The sequence below is a fragment of the Penaeus japonicus genome, unplaced genomic scaffold (assembly GCF_977035675.1).
Source record: "Penaeus japonicus unplaced genomic scaffold, GWHDUDI00000001_assembly GWHDUDI00000025, whole genome shotgun sequence".
In the NCBI taxonomy this organism is placed as follows: domain Eukaryota; kingdom Metazoa; phylum Arthropoda; class Malacostraca; order Decapoda; family Penaeidae; genus Penaeus; species Penaeus japonicus.
In genome coordinates, this window is record NW_028234427.1 from 29,105,851 (window position 1) to 29,114,582 (window position 8,732).

General features: G+C 51.8%; 1 protein-coding gene across 5 annotated transcripts in view; it reads left to right on the forward strand.

Moving 5' to 3' along the window:
• Positions 1–344: 344 nt before the first annotated feature.
• Positions 345–8,732, forward strand: part of Ack-like (activated Cdc42 kinase-like) — a 42,313-nt gene continuing 33,925 nt past the window's right edge. Inside the window, exon 1 of one of the 5 annotated variants that reach the window (XM_086551577.1) lies at positions 345–539. The gene's annotated coding sequence lies outside the window, so the exon portion shown is untranslated. Of the gene's footprint in view, positions 540–625; positions 856–8,732 lie in introns of those variants that run through there. The other 4 variants (XM_086551579.1, XM_086551581.1, XM_086551575.1 and 1 more) reach the window with 4 other exon arrangements.

The window sequence follows — 8,732 nt, forward strand, 5'->3', positions numbered from 1 at the left end:
TGCGTTAAATGCCCTGGGTGCGCGTTGCTTCATTGTGTTGTTTGCTGAGCCCTTGCAACGGTCGGTGCATAGAAGGACGCCTTGTTTGCACTACATGTGTTGCAACTGTGCATCGCCAACGAGGGTTCGGTGATCGGATAGATAATGAGCCTTGTGAGTGAGTGAATTTGTGCGAGTGGGGAAGTAGTTAGTCGGTGCGATTGAGTTCGTAGTCGGTTTGTCATTTAATGCGAATGACTAAGGCGTTAGTGGAGAGTTGGTAGTTGGTGCGAGTGAGTGGGTCTGTTAGTAGGCAGTGCCGAGCGTGGGGCCCGGGCTCTGTAGCATCCAGCCGCGGTAAACAGTATGTCGTCACCGCCGGAGAAGCTCACACGCTCCCGGGGTTTTGCCGTTGTCCGCCGCGCCGCCCGCCCAAACAGACCGTAGTGCCACTTTCTTTTCCTCGGGAGTGCCAGAGGAAGATAAGAGCATCTGAAGGAGCAGCTCGCATGAGGAGGGCGCCGCGGGATATGGGGGCACCGGACGGCTCAGCGGTCAAGGCAGGTGCAGGCGGCTTCAGTGCCCTTCCGGGGGATTGTCTCGGCCGTATCTGTGGCAGTGTCGCGTCCGGTTGCTTCTCAGAAGGGGTTGGGTCGCCCTCAGAGTCTGGCTTTGTGTAGACTATTAGACACTTTGGACGCGGCGCTTAGTACTCCACCGAGCGCCGTCCCGGGACATTGTTTGTGTGTGCAGCTGCGGGAGTACGTCGTCCTTCTGCCGCGGCCGCGTTCCCACGCTCTCTCGCCGCGCAGGGAGGATTTTTCGCTGCGACGCCGGCGAGGTGTGGCCCTTTCGCCAGGTTTTGTCGTTGTTGCGGTAGGTTGCAAGGGAAGAGCCTCTGCAATTCGTGCGAGTGCCACTGGCTTAGTGCATGGTGGGTTTTGGAGAATTATTGTGCATTTGGCCGGTCTTCAATTTTTTCCAGGTTGCAATTGCAGAGATTATAGATTTGGTTGGATGTGTGGGTGTATGTGCATGTGCGTGAGGGAGGGGGAGGAAGGAAGGAAGGAAAGAGAGAGAGAGAAAGGAGGGAAAGAGGGAGAAAGAGAGAGAAAGAGACAGGGGGGCAGGGCGGGAGAGAGGAAGAGAGAATGAATGAGTGAGAGAAGACGGGAAGCGAAAGCGAGAAAGGAAGGGAATAGAACATAAGAGCGGATGAGCCCGAAATCCTGCATTCATGTATGCGTGCGTGCGTGCGTGCGTCCGTTCGCCTGGTGTCACGTAAGTTCATGTGCACAAGAGTGTCTGTCACGACTCGTGTTACTCTCAGCTGTTTCAAGCAGTAAACAAGCTTAAAGACTCCTCCTCGCCTGCCCTCTGAGCTGCCTCCTCGCCCCGCAGCCACTGCCTGCACTCGCGGTCATCTTCAGGCCGCACATTTAGGCTAACATAAACACAACGCTGCTATTTGCTCTCCCTCTGATTTTTAACCCGCTCGTGCACTGTGCAACGTTGCAACATGCCCCCCTCGCACATTTGCATAGCTGCAACGGACCGAATACAAACGAAAATAGACACAGTGCAGCTGAGCCTACTCCTTAACCGCCTTGGGTCATGGTTAGGTTTCATTCAGCTCAGCGCTTCAGTTTTAAAATCCGTCAGTGCTGCTGCTTTTTTTTTCTTGATTCTCAGAGTGGAGCTCACATGCCTTCCTGTGCTTGTTTGGTGTCAGGCACATAAACAGTTATTTGTGAGCCTATGCTCAGGACAGGATAGGACTCAAAAAGACCCTCCCTCTAAGACGGCAGTGCTTGCTTGCGCGATGCCCTTAACGGTTACAAATCCAGCAAGCACACCTTTGCCTGGACACACGCACTAATGGCTTGTCGAGCAGGACTTGGTCTTAAGGCTCGCGGCCAACCGCTGCTGCAGATAACGCTCCGGCCGGGGTGGTTAGCGCGCCGTGGCCAGGATACTAATAAGTCGTTTATTACCTGGTCTTTATCCGACTCGCTTGTCCTCTCTTGCTGTTTGAGAGAGGGAGAGGGACAGGGCACAGGCAGGGAGAGAGGAAGGGGGAGGGGGAGAAAGAGAGAGAGAGGAAGAAAGAGGGGGAGAGAAGAGAAGAGAGAAAGAGGGAGGAAGGAAAGGAAAGAGAAGGAGAAAAAAGAGAAAGAGAGAGAAGAAGAAAGAGAAGAGGGAGAGGAGAGAGAGAGAAAGAGGGGGGGGAAAAAAAAGAAAAAAAGAAAAAGAAAAAAGAGAAGAGAGAGAAGAAAGAGAGGGAGAGAGAGAGAGGGAGAGGGAGAGGGGTTTTTTTAGGAGACTTGCCTTGTGTTTTTATAAGGCCAGTGTTGTAAGCCCTCTCTCGGCAGGCTGTTGCGTGCCTCCTCGAGGACAGTTTGCCCTGGGACGAGTCCCCAGGATAGAAACAGAAGGATGAGGGGCGTTGGGAGAGGCGCTCGGGGCCGAGGGGCCGAGCGCTCCCGGCGCGCCGCGGTGGCCGCGCGCGCCGAAGGTCCGTTGTGGTGTGAGTGGGCAGGGGCCGGAAGGAGACAGGCGGGGCGGCGGCGGCAGGCGGGAGGGGGCGGGGGAGGGGGGGGGGGGGGGGGGGGGAGGGGCAGGTGGAGGGGCGGGGGGCGCGAGGAGGCAGCTAGGGCGTGAGGACGAAGGGGGCTAGGAGGACCAGACGAGAACGCGTAGGGGAAGGAAGGGCCCGAAGGATTGGATGATTGGAGGGAAGAAAGAGTCCCGAAGGATTGGAGAGCGCCAGGATGCAATACCGAACGGCCGTAAGCAGCAAGCAGCAAAAAAAGGGGCCTTGGGCCCCCCCAACCCGCCCCTTGGGGCCCCCTTGATGCGCCCCCCTCGCCCCTCCCCCCTCCCTCCCCTCCCCCCCTCTCTCTCTCTCTCCATCCATCCATCCTTCCCTCCCTCCTCCCCTCCCCTCCCCTCCCCTCCCCTCCTCCCCCCCTCCCTCCATATCCCTCCTTTTCTCTCTCTCTCTCTCTCTCTCTCTCTCCTTCCCTCCCTCCCTCCCTCCCTCCCTCCCTCCCTCCCTCCCTCCCTCCCTCCCTCCCTCTCTTCCTCTCTTCCCCCTCAATCCCTCCCTTCCTGTCTTCCCCCTCCATCCCTCCCTTCCTCTCCTCCCTCCCTTCCTCTCCTCCCTCCCTCCCTCCCTCCCTTCCTTCCTCCCTTCCTTCCTCCCTTCCTTCCTCCCTCTCCCCCTGCCGCTGTCTCTGCTTTCCAAACACACACACACACACACACACACACACACACACACACACACACACACACACACACACACACACGTGTTTAACATAACAAAAAATATGCAAAGAAGAGTTGATCCTCTCTTCCCCAACTCTTCCCCTCTTCTTCCGTCCCTTCTCTGTGACGGCCGTGGCACTCCTCTCGCGCGTGTGGAGACTGACTGGAGTGACGTGGAGTGACTTCTTTTGCGCAAGGAGAGTCAGGGTGACATCTTGACATCTTGAAATGTCTCGATTGATTATTTTGCTGTTCTTTCTGCTTATCACGAAAATGTCACAGTTGCATTACTATCACTGTTGTCTTTTATCATCACCATTATTTTCGCTTCTAACTGATGTTATTTTTATTTTGGTGTCATCCAAAAGCAGTGCATTCACGGACAGTTTCTCCCTCCCTTCCTCCCTTCCTCTCCTCCTCCTCATCCCTCTTACCTTCTCCTTTTCCTTCTTCTTCTTCTTTCTACTTCTCCACCTCCTCCTCTTCCTCTTCTTCCTCCTCGTCCTCCTCGTCCTCCATTCTCTCCTCCTCCACCACCTTTTCCTCCTCCTCCTCATCATCATCATCATCTTCATCTTCCTCATTTTCCTCCCTACCTTCATCTTCCTCCTTCGCCACCTAATCTCACCCCCCCCCCCCCCATCACCGTAGAAACCCCCTCTCACCATGGACAGACAAGGCGCTAATGCCCGTTTAAATGGCGCAAGATTTTACGCTTTTGAGTTTGTTTGTTTTTACGTTTCCCCCCCGGCTAGACGATCTTAAGGGGCGCCGTAGTTGTGTAGAGGGAGGGAGGAAGGGTGGAAGAAAGGAAGGAAAAAAAATTAGGAGAGGGGGGAGTGAGTGAGTGAGTGAGTGAGTCAGTCAGTCAGTAAGACAATGAGGGAGTGAGGGAGAAAGAGGGGAGAGGGAGGCAATGAATGAGGAAAGGGGTGATAAAGACATTAAATTCACGTCGTTCGATTATTAAAACCATTGGTTTGCGTCACGTGATATGCCTGATCTCCCCCTTCTCTCAATCTCTACCTGTCTTTCTATCTATCTATCTATCTATCTGTCTGTCTATATGTCTATCTATCTTTTTATCTCTCTCTCTAATTCCTTCCAATTCTGTGTTTGTGCGTGTGTGTACTATTTCAGTATGCATTTCAGTTGTGTGTGTGGCTGTGTGGCTGTGTACGTGTATATGCATGTGTGCGTATGTTCGCGATGGGGGTCGCGTGTCCATTTTCAGGGAAGGGAGGGGGTGAGGAGGGGGTGGAAATTGAGGTGTGGTCGAGCTGTTCGGGGAGGGGTGGAGGGGAGTGGTGTGGGGGACCTTGCACGCCACACCCCTACAACCCCTCCCCTCCCTTCCCTTCCCCTTCCCCTTCCCCGCTACTCCACTCAAGCCCTGTGGTGGGGGGCGGGGGCAGGGGGGAACTTTGCATGCAGGACGTTGCACCCTGCAGGAGAGTCATGACTACCCCTACCCCCACTCCCCCTCCTTGCCACCGCCGTAGGTTGTGTACACACGTTCATCCAGTGCTGTTGAAGGTGTGTGTGTGTGTGTGTGTGTGTGTGTGTGTGTGTGTGTGTGTGTGTGTGTGTGCGTGTGCGTGTGCGTGTGCGCGCGCGCGCGCATTATGTATACTTGGACCTGTTTGTACGTATGGAATAATGCACATATATGTGTGTGTATGTAATTAGTGATGCTAAGAGTGATGATTAACCTGTGCAGATGTTATTATTTCCTCAATGATCTATGTTTATATATATAATTTTTTTTTTTTTTTGGGGGGAGGGGGGTCCCTATGGTTTAGTGTAGTTAACAGTGTGCAACAATATAAGATGCTAAAATGGGTGAAAATTCTGGGATACTTACTAGGTAATGATACATTTCATTTAGAGTGCATGATTCAGTCTGCATGACGCCGGGCTATGGGCATTAGTGCGAGTGCTTTGTGTGTCATGCGTTGATGTCATGGCGGAGGATTAGGTCAGACAAGGTCGAGTCATCTTTTCTCGCTTGTTATTTCTGCTTTTCCTTTACCTTATGTTTATTAGTATGGTTATTGTTATTATTATTATTATTGTTATTATTATTATTATTGTTATTATTATTATTATTATTATTATTATTATTATTATTATTATTATTGTTCTGATATCATTACTATTATTATTGTTATTACTGCCGTTGCAATAATCATTGTTATTATTATAATTCTTGTTCTTGTTGTGTTTACTGTTGTATTTGTTATTGTTTCTATGAAGTGAACTCAGATTTTAGTTTCGTTTTGTTTTGTTCTTTCAGTAACATGACATTTATTTATTTATTTGTTTTATTGTTTTTTGTCCTTTTCCTTCCGCCTTGTGTTTTGTCGTCATTTGGCTTCTGTCTCTCTCACTTCTCACCTGTTCATTCCTTTTATTCTCTTCTTATCTCTCGCCTCGAACCTCATTTCCTCACCTCATTTTGCCTTCAGCCCACTTTCATTTTTTGTCGCTTTGTCTTCTCCAATGTAATGTCATTCCCGTCACTTCGCTCCAACGCTTCCGATCTGCGGTGTCTCTCGTGCAGGTGTCGCGCGCGTCTTCGAGCGGGTCGTCGGCGACACGTGTTCTGGCCGAGGGGTGGGGGTAGGGGGTAGGGGGTAGGGAGTGAGATAAAGGGATGGGAGAAATTGTGCGCCCTTTGCCTTTGAAAAGAGACGTCATTTTAGGGTTGGTGAAGCTAGAGAGCGTGTACACGTACAGTACACATTCGCGCACTTATTCACTCGCATACAGTTCACATTATACATGCGCGCACACACACACACGCACACTTAAAAAAAATACATCCCCACAAAGCTTCCAAAATGCAATAAAAGGCTTCTCAGAACAAAGCAAGACATGAAGCAAAAACAATAAAAGACAACAACGAAGAAATCAAGTAAACGACTGAGGTGCGACGGGCGACCTCACCAAACTCCATTCCCGCCAGTCTGGTCAAGAGTGGGTCGTAAATTTCGCGGTTTGGACAATATGCCAGGCCTTCCGAGCGGCCGGGCGGTGTGTGTGTGTGTGTGTGTGTGTGTGTGTGTGTGTGTGTGTGTGTGTGTGTGTGTGTGTGTGTGTGTGTGTGTGTGTGTGTGTGTGTGTGTGTGTGTGTGTTTGTGTTTGAGTGCGTGGGAGAGAGTGAGCCTGTTGGCGTGTGTTTGTTTGGATTTATTTTGGTATCTTTTTGTGTTTGTTTGAGTGTGTGAGTGAGAGAGAGAGTGAGCGAGCGAGCGTGCATATGTGATTGCATGCGTCTCTGTGTGTGAATCCGTGTGCGTCCGCGCTAATAGTGTCACACGAAGATTAACATTTTGCGGTTTCGTTCCCGGTCACGCTCCCTTTGCCTGCGCTGTCACGAGGACCTTGACAGATTTCGCCGAGAGAGGGAGAGAGGGAGAGAGACGAAGGGAGAAAGAGAGAGAGAGAGAGAGAGAGAGAGAGAGAGAGAGAGAGAGAGAGAGAGAGAGGATTAGTTAGCAACACGACGAGAGGAAATTGTTAATCGCCTCTTCATGTTCAGATTAAGGAACCCCCGACGTGCATTGGCTCCGAAGGTGGCGGAGGAGCGGGGAAGGAGTGTGGCGGGGAGATGGAGAGAAAAGCAAAGAGAGGTGGGAAATTGATGAGAGGAGGAGATTGAAGATTGAGAAAATGGAAGGCCCGCACGCAATTGGTATGATACCTTCAACTCCGTCTGGAGAGAGACAGAAAGTACACCAAAGAAAAAGGACATGATAGAGAAAAGAAAGTACTCGTTCATATTTTGAAGAATGTTTCCAACCTCGTCCGGAAAGAGAGGCAGACTACGGATAAGAGGAGAACAAGGAAGACGGAGAAGATCGAGGACAGGCACGTCATTAAAAGAAGACTTTGAACCTCGCTTCGATCGCACCGCGCCCCGGGTTCGCAGCTGGAGCGCAGCTGGAGCGCAGTGACCCTGTGGGAAGGTCCGCGATCGGCGCTGACGGCCAAACCGAATCGTCCGTCACGCCACAACGCCCAAAACGCCTACTGATAATTCGCCCACGCCCATGCCACTCGCGACTCACTGGTCAGGCACTAGCCATTCGCGTCCACGCAAGTCGCCAGTCGCTGTTCATTCACGCCCACGCCTTTTGCCACCTTCTAGCCAGTCGCGCCCACGCTGCTCGCCACTCACGCCCGCCCGCCCACACCCTCCTCAAACTTTGGCCACCCCCTTCCTCTGGAAGGTCGCAGCCCCCGAGGTCCGCTTGGCAGGTACTTTGCGGTCGTCCTGGCCCGTTCTTGTAGGACGCTGGGTTTCATAGAAATGGTTTTCCAATTTTACGATAGTCTTTATTGGTAGGGCGTCCTGCGGCGGGAGGAGGGGAGGGGGAGGGACAATGGCCTGCGCGGGGGCGAGGTGGGCCGGAGTGACGTGCCCGGGGAGGGGCAGCCTTGCACTCTTGTCAACTCCCGGGGAAGTGGGAGAGGGGGGGGGGCGAGGTTGCAACGTGGAAGGACCTTTGTTCGTCTGGGAGCTTGAGATTGAGACTGAAAATGGAAATCTGTTTTCGGCGCAAGGTCTTCTTTGGCTTTTATTCGGTGGCCCCGTATCCTTATCTCTTTATTTTTTCCCCTTTAATACTCTCTCTGTCTGTCTGTCTGACCCCCATCCCCTATCTCTCTCTCTCTCTCCCTCTCTCTCTCTCTCTCTCTCTCTCTCTCTCTCTCTCTCTCTCTCCCTCTCTCTCTCCCCTCTCCCCCTCTCTCTCTCTCTCTCTCCCCTCTCTCCTCTCCCTCTCTCCCTCTCTCTCTCTCTCTCTCTCTCTCTCTCTCTCTCTCTCTCTCTCTCCCTCTCCCTCTCTCTCCCTCTCTCTCCCTCTCTCTCTTTCACACATACACAAACACACACACTCTCACACACGCATTTTCACCTTCACTCCCTGCAACACACACACTCTCCTTGAGGCGTAAAGCATGAGTTTATAGGGACGAGCAAGGTGGCGTCGACCATGCAGTATCACGGTCCGAGGGAAAACTTGTCTAATATTGATCAGCAAATATTTTTGGAAGAGGATTACAGTGAAAGTAGTTTTAAAATATATGTTTTAGTATCATGTGTAGGATTTCTTCGATTAATGGCAACATGCTACTATAGAAATTAGTGCCTTCATCTCATTAATTAAGTCTCAATGTATACAAGTGTTTGGTATTTGGTTTGGGTTAAGAGGAGCAATGGTAGGACAGACCCATTGGTTATTCTTCATCTCACTCTCTATCTATCTATCCCTCTCTCTACCTCCTTTCCTCCCTCCCTCCCTCCTCACTCACTCCTTTCCCCTCCCTTTCCCCCTCCCTCTCTCCTCCTCCCTATCCCTCTCCTCCTCCCTTTCCCATTCCCTCCCTCTCCCCCACCCTCCCTGTCTCGCTTTCGCTCACTCACTCACTCACTCACTCACTCACTCACACACTCAAACAAACACAAAAAGAACCCA